Genomic DNA, 13,021 nt, shown 5'->3' on the forward strand with positions numbered 1-13,021 from the left:
AAGCCTGGTTAAGGGGCAGCAGCAAGGAAAACCTGCCCAAGTGGCACAGGGTGGCACTAGCTGAGGTGTGGTCTTTCAGGCTGCAGGCTCCTTGCCAAGAAAGTAGAACAAAAACTGGAGAGGCACCAGATGATCCACAGGTCCTGGCAGGGGAACAGGCAGCTTCAGAGAGGCTCAAATCAGGACACCCACGTGGTGGGACACGGGGTCTCTGCAGCCAAAGCAGCTGTATGAAAGCACAGTGATGAAACCCCTTTCTCCATTGCCTCCCCAGTCCCACAGCTTTCCTTGAGATGGAAGCAGATAGACAGAGCTGCCAGACACTTCTGCAGAAAGCCATCAGCTAGGGAGATCCAGTTCCTCAAGAGATGAACAACTCAAAGCCATCCTCCTCTGCCCTTGCGTGCAGCTGTACTGACAACTTGCAAAGACAATCTGCAGAGACACTGAAACAGTCTGATGGGGAAGTGTCTGCACATTTCTAGCTTAATAAAAGCTGTGGCATGGGAAGAGAAAGGGAAGGAAGGAGACTGTCAGACAAAGGGACTAGAATGGATTTCACAGCAGGAGAAGGTTTCAGGCCAAGGAAATATTTATTCATACCTAAAGAGCATGGAATATTAAAGACTCTGGAAGATTTCCTTTCCTCCACAAGATCTCAGTGGAATGAAACTCTCAGCACTCTGCAGTAACCACAACACACCCTCAATGAATCCAGGTGTTTCTATCCAGCTCACAGCAAGAGCTCAAGAACACTCTGGCAGTGCAGCCAGGCCATTAGCAGGAGGCCAGTGCACCCACCATGAGCAGCAAGCAAGGGTGGGCAGCCTCAGCCTTGAGAGCAGTGAGCACCAGGGACCTCTCTGGGAATGAAGGGAGGGGGCTTCCCTAGGGAAGCTGGGCAGGCACAGAACCAAAGGCAGCCCAGACATCACTATAGCTAAGAAACAGCCCTTTGGCCACACAGCCCCAGAGCACCTGTAGTTCTTTGACTTGGATCTGGAGGCTTATTTTCCATTGCTGTGGCATTTCAGACAGTTATGGTCTGTGCCTGAACACTGGTCCCTGCTGTGAAGTTTATGCTCTTAGCACCAGAAACAGGGAGGCAAGCAGAGAGATGCTTGGGAGAACGTGGGGAAAGCCACAGTGGTTTTGCTCCTTCCTTTGGTGGCTGGGAGGATGTGTCACAGAAGAACTGATTCCCCCAGGTGGGGCATAATCCTACACTGCCCTTTTGCATCTGTGAGAATAACTCTGGGTGGCAGAGGTACAGTGGGTTTCAAGCAGAGCACAGCCACTTCTTGGCTCCTCAGAAACAGGGAACTCTGAAAATTAACAACAAATACCAGCTCCATTCTGCAGCCTGCCTTAAACCAACCTATCTGGCTTGAAGGAATGGACTCCCAGCAATTGCTATGAATAAACCATGCCTTTTTATATTGCTTCAAGGCAAATTACAAGCACTGCTCACATCAATACTGTATGAGAAAGGAGAAAGCAGAAGCCTGGTAAGAGGATAGGAACATGCTGGAGATGTGTGATCTCTAACACGGTGTGCCCAGCAGCAGCATGGCTTGATTTCCCAGGTGAGAGCACTGCAGCTCGTGACCACTACTACAAGACAGAGGCAGGCAAAGCCTGTGTTGGACCCTTGAATGGACTGCACTGACCTGACAGCACTGCAGAGGAAGCTACAGTCCCTCTGAGGTTCGCATAAACCCCTCCTGCTGCCTCTTCCCTCAGATGTCCACTCTTCCCCAGCCCTCCCTCAAGCTGAGCCAGAGGACTTTGTTCTCACCCTCCTAACAAACCACAGCCTGGACACACAGTAACCCCCTGCCCCGGCCCTGAGACAGGGGCATGACTTCTTGACAAGCTGCACTGGGACACCCTCCACCACTCCAGGCCTGTCCCCAGGTCCTGACACAGCAAGGAAAAAAACAACAACGTCACCTGAGGGCTGGTTTACACCGTTTCAGACTTGGGAGCCTCACAGGTCATTAACTTTTGTCAGTCAAACTACCTGGCAGCTATAAAAGGGTCAATGTGAACTTCAGCATCAAAACATCTCGTCAAGAAGAGGTGAGTGGATGACTCTCCTGTCCTCACACTGCCATGTGAGACAGGTCACACCATCAGGACACAGACCCCAAGCCTTGGTGCCAGCACCAGTGATGTCACAGAACAGCACTATCCAGAGAGCATTTCCAGGAGGTGGCATTAGGAAGTGACAGAATTAAGACTTGACTTCTCTGAGCAGTTGGCTTTAGTACATACCCTGTAATAATCTGTGACAGGGACATTGCACCAGGTCCTGCTGCCTTTCAAGTGTCTTGATTTCTCTGGCATGGGGATACCACCTTCCATACCACCACTACCCAGACCCAGTTCTCTCTCCTTCCCTTCCAGTTTCTCCACACTGATCTGTAACCATTGATATAAAGAGACAGGGCAGGAAGCTCTGAGGAAGCAGAATACACCTTTTAATGGCAGCACTCAATGGATGGACTCCCTTGAGGGGCAAGTCCATCCTTTTTATTTAGTGTTACCACCAATCAGTCTTCCCTTGCTTGCAGCAGAAAGGAAGCCTCCTTCCCCAACAGCTCCCTGATTCATCCTCAGGTCACATCCATCCCAGGCTCCTAATAAGGAGGCAGCTCACATCTTCCAGCTTCTTGTCCACAAGTGGGCAAGGCCCCCTGTGCTGGGGTTGTATGAGGTGAAGCAGGGTTGGGAGGGGTCCAGCAGCAGACACCCAGCATGAAGCAACAGCTATAAATCCTCTCCTAGCAGAGATCCCTTTGAATATTGCAGTTTCTCTCCAAGAGCCCACATCTGAGCAACAGAGCAGATGAAGACCACCAGCTGTATCCAGCACATGAGGAGGTTCAGGAGGCAGGAAAAAGGCCCCAGTGATGCCTGTGTGTTGCCAGTGCCACGGTGAGGAAGCACAAAGGCAGGCACTAGTTGAGAATAACTTGACAGATCTGGATGCAACAGCAGAACAGCATGAGAGCTTGTAATTAGAGCCAGCTTCAGGTGGGTGTCCATGCACATAGTACTCTGCAAAGCTGTGCTGGCACTATTTTTTCCTGCTGCTGCCCAATTCCTTCAACTTTATCTACTGTAGATGTGACAGCCTGCAACTGTGGGGTTCAAGAGGCTGTGCCCATGCTACTTGTACATTAAAAAATCCTATCCTCACCATAATCCTATCCTGGTGGTGTTAGGACTCACTTCTGTCCTACAGAAGAGAAACCTGAGCTACTGCCAAGAGGGGGGGGGGGGGGGAAGAAGAGACAGGTACCCCAATAAGTCTCTTACAACTACAAGGGATCAACAGCAAAACAGTCTTTGAGTTACTACACACACCAGGCAGATGCAAGGCAAAACCAAGACCAGCTGTGGGGTGACTGGTCCAAGCTTTGCTGCTCTCAGACTGCAAGATGTGATTGTGAATGATCTGCACCCCAGAGGGACAGCTGGAAACACGAGCCACCAGGACAGCAGCATCTGCCTGCAGAGCACTGCTCCAACACAGTACTGAGCTGTCAAACACAGGAACTACAGTCCAGGTCACTGGAGTATGAGGATCTCACACCCCTTGGTACAACTGATTCACACCTTCACCAGCAGTCACACACCCATTACTAATATATACTCAGAAGGTGCTATTCAGCCAGGGCTTCCACAGCACTTCTTTATTCCTTCTTTTCCCACCCCAGCTGAGCTCCCCATGTCTGCTCCTAGTTTAACTCCCATGCTAAGCACTCCAAGTTTGGGTCTAAGCTGTAAACTGAAGTTCCAGGTTGCCACAGAATCTGTAGCCAGAGGAAACAGCTGAATGAGTCTTCTCTATGTTAACTTACCATCCTACATGCCAAGGCATTCTTCTCCAGTTGAAAGCCTTGTAGGTCTGTAGGACTTGATCTATGGAGCATGCTTAGAGTTCAACAGCCATACCAGGAACCCATGCAAAGTGAGAACACCAGAGACATTTTTTCTCTGAAACTGAAGAAAATGTTACCTGCAAAGTCAGGAGTCTTGCCCTGCACAGTCTTTCCCCAAGGAGAACAGGGACTGTATGCAATTATGGAGCCACTTGGCTGAGAAAGAAACCCCTGAACAAATCAGCACAGCCCAGAAGCATCCATGGGACACTGCACAGGACCTGCAGCCTTCAGGGAACTCTTCCTCTCACCTTAGCACACAGCTCTCTGCTCTTGATGGCTTAATACAGACCTCTCTGCCTCCTCTCTGCTCTGCAGCAGAGATTTCCACCAAGACCCCAGGCTCTGCTGGAAAGGATGGGACATACTCCTCCTCACTGAGGCTGGTGTGTATTGAAGCTGTCAGAGACATGAAACTGCAGAAAGTAGCAAAAAAAACCAGTGAATTTGGCTCCATTGACCTCAGGGGAGCAGCTGCCACTCAGCACCAGTATCAGCAGAAAGGAAACTGGACTTGAGTGGCTTCTGGTTCCAAGACACACACATGGCTGCTCTGCAGAGAGTACAGCATGGGAACAGGAAAGAGGGGAAGGATACCCATGTCTCAGACACATATTGAAATGCTGCTCCAGCAGACAGTGGCACATCACAGCCTTACTGTTTACACTCACACCAGAATAATTACAGCAGTCACTGTTAACTAGCTAACAACTTCACCATAAGCTCTTTGAACAATACTGAAGAATTAATCACAACATTTCACAGCCACCAATCTGCAGAAACACCCCAGAGACAAATAGGCTAAATTAATCCCACATGGCTCCCAGAAAAGAGAGCTACAACTATTTCCAGAGGTACTCACCCTAAAATAATGCCTGCAACTGAGCAGCAACCCAAAAGAAACAAACCCTCAACAAACCCCACCTTTTCCTCAAGGTATGACTCAGCTCATGCGCTGGGTGCCATCAAGAAATAAAAACACCAGGGTTCATGTTCAGCCAGGTTCACCCCCTGAACCAGCAGGTTTCTGGGCTCAGAAGCTCCCAGCTGCCATGGGACAGCCTTCCCCTTCAGCTGGAAGCCTCAGCCCACTGAGAAGCTGTGTTATCAAAAGTTTTTGACCTTTCAGGAGAACTTCCCCATCCAGGGCCACCAGCACATGAAAGCAATAAAAACAATAATTTCTCCAATGTTCTGTACTTGACACTTAGAGCATAAAATCATAGAATGGTCTGGGTTGGAAGGGATCCCAAGGGTCACAGAGCTCCAACCCCCTGCCACAGGCAGGGACACCAACCTCCAGGCCTGGAGCTACACAAGGTTGCCCAGGGCCCCATCCAACCTGGCCTTGAACACCCCAGGGATGGGGCACCCACCCCCTCTCTGGGCAGCCTGTTCCAGCCCCTCACCACTCTCCCTGTAACATGTTTATGCTTCTCTGTTTCTCTCCATATCACTTATGCCAAAAATAAAACTGAAGACTGCAGTGGAACAGGAAAATGTTTGTAAAGAGGTAACCCAGTAGGAAAAGTGACCAGCAAATCCAGACTGCAAATGCCTAAGCAAGTTAGAATTGAAAGTCACACATCACTCAACTGCTCCCCATCAGTAATAGAATCTATAAAACTACTGTGTTTGTACAGGGAGAACAGACTGGGAAGCAGCACAGTAGCTGGAAACCAGAAAAACTGGAAAGGTTGAGTCAGATTTCCAGATGGATTTTTGGTAACCCTGATGTCTGACTCTGGAACAAGAAAACCCACAAAACCTGAAAGCCTACACTTGGTAACTCATAGCAATCCCTGGAGTACGGCACAAACCTTCTCTAGGAACCCAGAGGGAACTCCCTGCTTCACCACACCACTGGTTTCATCCCTTCTCCCCCATCCCTGTCACCAGATGCCACTTCTCACCCTGACCAACACGCAGGGCCCTGGCTGTGGGCCAGGCCGCTCTGGGCCTCAGGCACACGACAGGGTACAGGGCTGCCACTGCCACCCAGGGCCTGAGCAGCTCCATCTCTTGGCAGTTCTGCAACACCCTCCCCAGGAACCTGCAACACACTCCAAGAGTTGTGGTCAACAGCCCAACGTCCAAGCGCAGACCAGTGAGGAGTAGCATTCCTCTGGGGTCGATACTGGGACCAGTCTTGCCTAACGTTTTTGTTGGGAGCCATGGCCAGGGGGATTGGGTGCACCCTCAGCAAGTACAAGACAAAGCTGTGTGGTGGGTCAGCACACTGCAGGGAAGGGATGGCAACCAGAGGCACCTGGACAGGCTGGGGAAGCGGGACCATGTGAACTGCATGAAGCTCAAGGCAGCAAGGCAAAGCCCTGCACGTGGGGCAGGCTGGGCAGAGAATGGATTGAGAGCAGCCCTCAGGAGAAGGGCTTGGCTTGTTGGGGGGTGTAAACCTTAACCCGGGTTAGCAACGTGCACCTGCAGCCCAGAAAGCCAACCCTGCCCTGGACTGCAGCAACAGCAGCATGGCCAGAAGGTCAAGGGAGGGGATTCTGCCCCTCTACTTCCATGAGACCCCCTGCAGTACTGCATTCAGCTCTGGGCTCCCCAGGACAAAGGGTCATGGAGCTAATCAGCCAAAGGAAGGCAGATGAGGGGAGCTGGGAGGCAGGAATGCCTCCTAGGGAGGGTGTGGAGGCCCTGGCACAGAGTGCCCAGAGAAGCTGTGGATGCCACTGGATCCCTGGCAGGTTTCAAGGACAGGTTGGACAGGGCTTGTGGGAGGTGTCCCTGCCCATGGCATCATGTGGCACAGGCCAGGGGGACCTTGAGGTCCCTTCCAACCTAAGCTGTTGTGTGATTCTCTGAACATGCTGGCCTGATGCACATGTCCATAACTAAGCACATTTTTCTGTGATTCAGGACTCCATCCTTACAGCTACTGTGCACTACACAAGCTTGAGAAACACCTAAGTTTCTGAGGAGCTGGAAACGCGCATGCACACTTACACCTCACCAGCCACCCCCCATCACCATCCACCCTCCCACACCCCCATGAAGTCACATCACTGCAGCTCCTTCCCACCATTACCTTTAATATTAGCTTCCTACCCTAATTTATCGATTATCAGGATTTCTTCTCTCTAGATTCCAGACATCGTCCTTCAATCACGTTAAGCTCAACCACTGTCTTCATTAAAACATGCTTGACCACATGGCATTACTTGGTATCACTCATTTATCTGCTGTACCCAACGTTTTGATGCTTTATCCATCACAAACATCACTAACTAACCTTCAGCTCTGCCACAAAGACTGTGTTACATCAACATTGCTTCTGCATGCTTCAATCACCCCCAACACTTTCACAGCAGCTACCCACATTCGTGTCTTCAACCACATGTTTTCTGATGACTGGGACACCTCCCTGCACATCAGGTGCTTGTTTCTCAAAGCAACTGACACCCTGGGCCAAAAAGCAAAGAACCAAAGCCAGCATTTTGGTAAGGGTTACTGCATACCTGGTTTTCTCCACCTGTGTCTGCTGTTCTACCTTGTAAGGCACAAGCCAACAACATTTTCCTCTCATACCAACTTTACACTTGGCTTTCACACTGACAGCTTCTGCCCCAAAGGCAAAGGGGGAACTTGCTTCCTCCCTGGTTCCCAGCAAAGGGACAGGCTCCTGCCATCACCAACCACTGACCTTCAGGAGCAGTGGCAGGACTATGCAGCAGGAAGCATTTGCTAGAAGCCGTGCAGGAAGAAGCCTCCCCCAGCCCCAATTTACAGGTGCCTGTAACCCACCCAGCTGCCTTGTTTGCCCACACTCAGGTGTCGGAAGAGCTCCCACTGCAGCCTGATGCAGCCCAAAGCTGGGCTCTGCTGCTAACCTCACACAAACCACTTTTCTTCCCACATTTTGCCTACTTAGAATGCTTACCACAGTGTGCTCAGCATCCACGCAGAGCCCTGAAGGCAAGTGTGATCTCCCCATGAGCAGAGCCTGCCTCCCCCTACACCCAGTGCTGTGAGCAGCTGAACAGCCCCACCGACAACCCGCCAGCCCATCACACACCTGCACTTGGGGCAGCAATGAGTATGCTCTCTCTCTACAGGCATCCCCCCAAGGCAGAGTAATCTCAGATATCCATTTCAGCTGTTAGTAAACAAACTGCCTTCCACAGCTCCAGCTCAGAGAAAATCCTCAGGCCGAGCTCCCCAGCAACACACACCCGTTCCCCTCACTAGCTCTGCACACCCAGATAGGCACATGATTTACCATCTCTGCCCCTCAGCCAGGCAGGCACAGGCTCTGGAGGTACAAACCACCCTGCTAATAGTCCCCAGAAGCCATCCAGCACCCCCAGCCTTTCCCTGAAGCCTCTTACAAGAGAGGTTTCTCCTTGCCCTGCTGCTGGGAAGCAGTGACCCTACAAAGGCTCTTCTAAGGTCAGCACTGACACTCGACAGAAGACTTCACTTCCAGACAGGACTGTCCTTTACACAGCTCAGGAGAGACTGGCACAGATGACTGGGTTAATGAACCCTGCAGTAATTTCAGGGAACAAACACCAGCAAGAAGAGATACTGTACTCTGGCAAGCATAGCCTTGGCTGAAGTACAGAGCGACAGGCTCAGCATAGTGCCACCTCTTCAACCCCAGCCAAGGTCTAAACCACATAAGCACTGGTGGTGGCCGCTACCTAACCAGTGCTGCTTCCTCCAAGGAAACAGAATGCTGCTGCACTCTCCTTCCAGATATCTCCTCTGCTGCAGGTAGAGGGGATTCCCACTATAGCTTCCCCAAAAGAGTCCATAAGGGAAGAGAAATCCCACACCTCCCTTCCAGCAAAAGAAAGCTGGACCTTGAAAGGCTGGTTAGTGCAAGGACAATTAAATGTAGAAGCAAAGGCATTTAGAGCTTAACATACACCCTAATTAAAGGGCACAAGGCACCTGTGTCCCCTGCAGCAAAGGTGCCAGAAGTAAAGCACTGAGAGGCTGTGTGAAGTGATGGGGGCACCTCACTGCTCCCTGGGGCGGTGCTGGGACAGATGAGGTCCCCTTGCAGCTCAGCTCCAGAAGATGCTGGAGGAGCAGCTCTGCCCACCCTCTCCGGGCCAGAAGCTGTCCTGGGAGCATATACACCCACACATACCCCCTCCCAAGCACGCCAGCTCTGACCCACAAGGCATATCCCAAAAACAAGGAGAAGAAATAGCTGGAAACCGTTCCAGACTGTAGACACTTCATGCCAGAAAGCACAGCTTGCCTCAAAAAAGAAAACCATCAGCACCCACCATGGCTTAAACCCCAGCCTTCATACCACATCAAACAGTAACATGCCTGAGCTCCTCACTGGAATGATAAGAGTGGTGCTCACACTCCTTGCTGCCAAGATCTACCCTTCTCCAGCCAAAAGCCAAGGGATCAGGCCTGGGAAAGCAATTTATTGCTCCTCCTGGGGATGAGCCCTGCGCACACGATGCAGCCCAGCCGGAGCACAGGGTGCAGCCCAGGGACACGCCGGGGCACGGCCCCAGCACCCTGGCTGTGGCTTTTCCCTTCGAACCACCCGGACAGCCACTCTCTCCCCTTGCCTTATCCAGTTTCAGAAGCAACACCACTTCAAAGCCTTCCCCTGTCAAACGCCAGAAGGAATTGATGCTGCCAGAGACGCCTGGCAGGGAGAGCATTAACACCTTGTGGGAAGGGGCTCTGCAAGCCTAGTGTGGAACCACGTTGTGAATAGAAAAAGCACGAGTTTCTTGTTAAATAAATCCTTTCCCATTAAGTTCCAGCTACAACAGAAGGGTCATTCCAGCTTCACCAGAGGAGCTGGAGAGCGACAGCCTTTGTTCACGGCGTGCAGGCCTTTGCGAGCTGCAGCCCAGCTTCCCGCGGGGCCGAGGTAAGCAGGGAGAGCGAGATAAGCCCCTGGCCACCAGCCCGGGGCGCGCTGGGCCAGGGCAGGGCAGCTCGGAGCCCAGCACCGGCCCAGCAGGACAGCCCCACTCCGGGGAGCTCAGCCTGACCGCCCCGGGCAGCGGGGAGGCTCCCAAGGCAGCGCGCAGCCTGCGCGGAGCTCCCCGCCGGCCCCGCCGCCTCCTCTCCCCCTGCCAAGGGCGCGGCGGCCGGTGCGATGGGCAAACCGCTCCGAACCCCACGTTACGGAAGGATTTAAGGGGGGGGGGGGGGATTCCCCGTTATCTTTCGGGCTCGGTAGAAGCCGCAGCCCCGCGGCTGCGGCAGCCCGGCAGCCCCGCGCCGCATTCCCAGCCCCGCTGCGGCGGCGGAGCCGCAGCCCGGCGGGTGAGCCCAGCGCAGCGGGACACGCCGCCGAGCCCCGCAGCTCCAGCCCCGCCCGCCGTGCGCCCTCCACGCCCGCAGGGACGCTGCCTGCGGCGGAAACCCGCGCCTGAGTGTCCGTGTGTCCCCCACAAACACCCGCTCCCGGCCGGGAAGGGGCCGCCGCCGCCGCCCCGGGCAGGGCCGAAAGCGGCGACCCGCGGAGCGGGCAGCGCGGCCCCTCACGCCGCCCAAGCCTCCCCATCCCCCCCGAGCCGCCCGTCCCGCGCTCACCTGCGCCCGGCGCCGCGGGGCTCCAACGTGCCTCTGTTTGCAGCGCCCGGCGAAACTCCCCGGCCCGCGCCCTATCAGCGCGCGCCGCCCCCGCGCCGCCGCGGCCGCTCGCACCCCATTGGCCGCCCAGGGCCCGAACCCCCCGCCCGCGGGGAGTAAACAAGCCCCCATTGGCTGGCGGCGGGCGCGCCTCCCGGGGCTCGCGCCGCGGCGGTTGGCCGTTGCCCGGCGGCCGCCGCGGTGTGGGTGAGGCGGGGGGGGGGGGGGGGCGCGGCGGGCGGTCCCGCTCGTCTCTCAGGCAAACATCCCCCTTTTCGGGGGGTCGCGGCCGTGTGGCGTCCGAGCCAAGGGCAGGCTCCTCGGCAAAGAACCCCGGGTGCTCTGGGCAGCGGAGCCGGGCAGAGTCACGCCGTTGGGGCGGGGCGCGGAGGATCTGCTGGGCCCTGGGGGAGTCGAAGCAAGATGAGGGGTGGGGAGAGAGGGGCGCGGTGTGGGGTTGGGCTGTGGGGGTCCCTGGTGGCGTGAGGCGGGCGGGGAGCTGGCTGCTGCCAGGGCGACTTGGGTCAGGCTCGGGGCGCGGCTGCTTTACCTGTGCTGAAGCCACGGGCTCCGCTGGCGCCCAGAGGGGCTGTGGTGAGAGCTGAGGGCCGTGCTGAGTGCCTGCTTGTCCTCCGTGGGGCCGGGTGTCCCCTCAGCCGGGCTCCATCTCCAGACAAGTCACCCTTGATGACAGACACAAGTCAAGTCTTAGAGCAAGAGAGAGAAGCACTGCATGCACATCAGCTACCTCAGCTGCCACCGCTCAAGGAATCCCCGCAAGCAGCTGCCCTCTGTGTGTCATGACTCATGTTTTGGCTTTGATTTGTTCCCCGCTCTCTTTTACCTACTTGGCTTGTGGCTGGCTGTGCCCCTGGGTCGAGGGGTTCCCACTGCAGCCCTGCACCCAGCTGCGACGCGCGTGTCCTGTGGGATCTGTGAGGATGTTGATTTTGTGACCAGTGACTCGCAGCCAGGCTGGCTGAGCTCTGCTGTGACCCTGTTCGCTGTTAGGGTCCCTACCAGGGGCTCTTGGCTTTCGCTGGAAAGCAAGAGTTGGATTAAATCCACATCCTGACTCAACGCTCTGCTAACTGCTGCTCCTTCCCACTGCGACAGCAAGCAGATCGAAATGCCTGCTCCTACTTCCAGTGGGTCTCAAATAATCCTCTGCTTTGGAAACAAATTCATTGCTTAGCCTGGGGTTCATATCTCCAAACATTAATAATGCAGCTTGGTTTTTACTTCCCATCCCCAAAAAATTCTTACCCAAGTTCCTGCTGTGTCTAGAGAAGTATCCAAATGTGATTAAGAGACACAACTCATTAAACCAGCAAAATCAGCTTGCAAGCCTTGCAAAGGCCATGAATGTTTTCACTTACTTGCTCTGTGGGTTGTGGGTCTTACAGTCAGACACACCTGGCTGCAGTTCACTGTGTGCATCCGAGTCAGGTTTCCTGCAGAAAAGTGCTGGGCTGGCTGTAGGCAGCTCTCTGACAATGAGCAGGTTTATCCAGGGATGAGGCCCTTTCATAGAATGGCACGGGCTGGAAGGGACCCCCAAGGATCACAGGGACGTGGTCTAGTGGTGGTGGTGACAGTGCTGGGAAAAGGGTTGGATTCTGTTATCTGAAAGGTCTTTTCCAACCTAGACAATTCTATGATTGTAACAGGACAGCAGAGAACCTCAGCACCTCCATTCACACTTCAAAAGCCACTGCCTTCTTCCAGCATCTCTGGATATTAACTAATGATCACTAATTAGATACCATTTCAAGGCAGTCACCAGGCTGAGCTCCTGGGCTGCCTGTTGGCTGTGGTGGACTCAAGGTAAAAGCCAAGTCTCCTCCCAGCCCGGAGCAGTGAAGGCCCCGGCAACCTCCTCAGATGCCTGTCTGTAAGTGCACAGGACCTGTGCCTGTGGAGACACGGTGGTCCTGTGGCTCCAGGGCATGAGAGATGCTCTGAAAACCCAGAACACTGAAAAGATAAAACACTGACCCACTTCTCAGGGGCTTCCAATTCGATCAAGCGGGGCCTTGCTTATACAGGGACAACTGCCCTTTCAGCCTCCTGCTCCTCTTGCCATAACTACTGCTAAGAAGTGTGCTCAGGGGGTTCAGAAGCCCTTTGGGCTGATTCCTGTTTGGCTGGGAGGTGCCTGGGAGGTGCTGACTGACTGGGAAGTGCTGAGGATTGTCCCCTAAAGACCTGTCTCCTTTAGCATCAGGCACTTTACATCACCAGTGACATCTGAAGCCCCAGCATCAGGGTTTGAAACCTGTGCCTCTGGCACAGCTGGCTAGCACTTGGCCTAGTGACACAGCCTGGTTAGCCAGTCTCAGTCTGAGCTGCTATTTCTTCCAGAAAACAAACCAAACACAAATCACATGCCTCAGTTTCCCTTCCCACACAGGTGGTTCCACTGCAGAGCAGCAAAAGGAACCCCAGATAATGTCTCTCCCACGCTGAGACCATGATGGCTCTAA

Source organism: Gallinula chloropus, assembly GCF_964237585.1.
Source record: "Gallinula chloropus genome assembly, chromosome: 19".
Taxonomy (NCBI): domain Eukaryota; kingdom Metazoa; phylum Chordata; class Aves; order Gruiformes; family Rallidae; genus Gallinula; species Gallinula chloropus.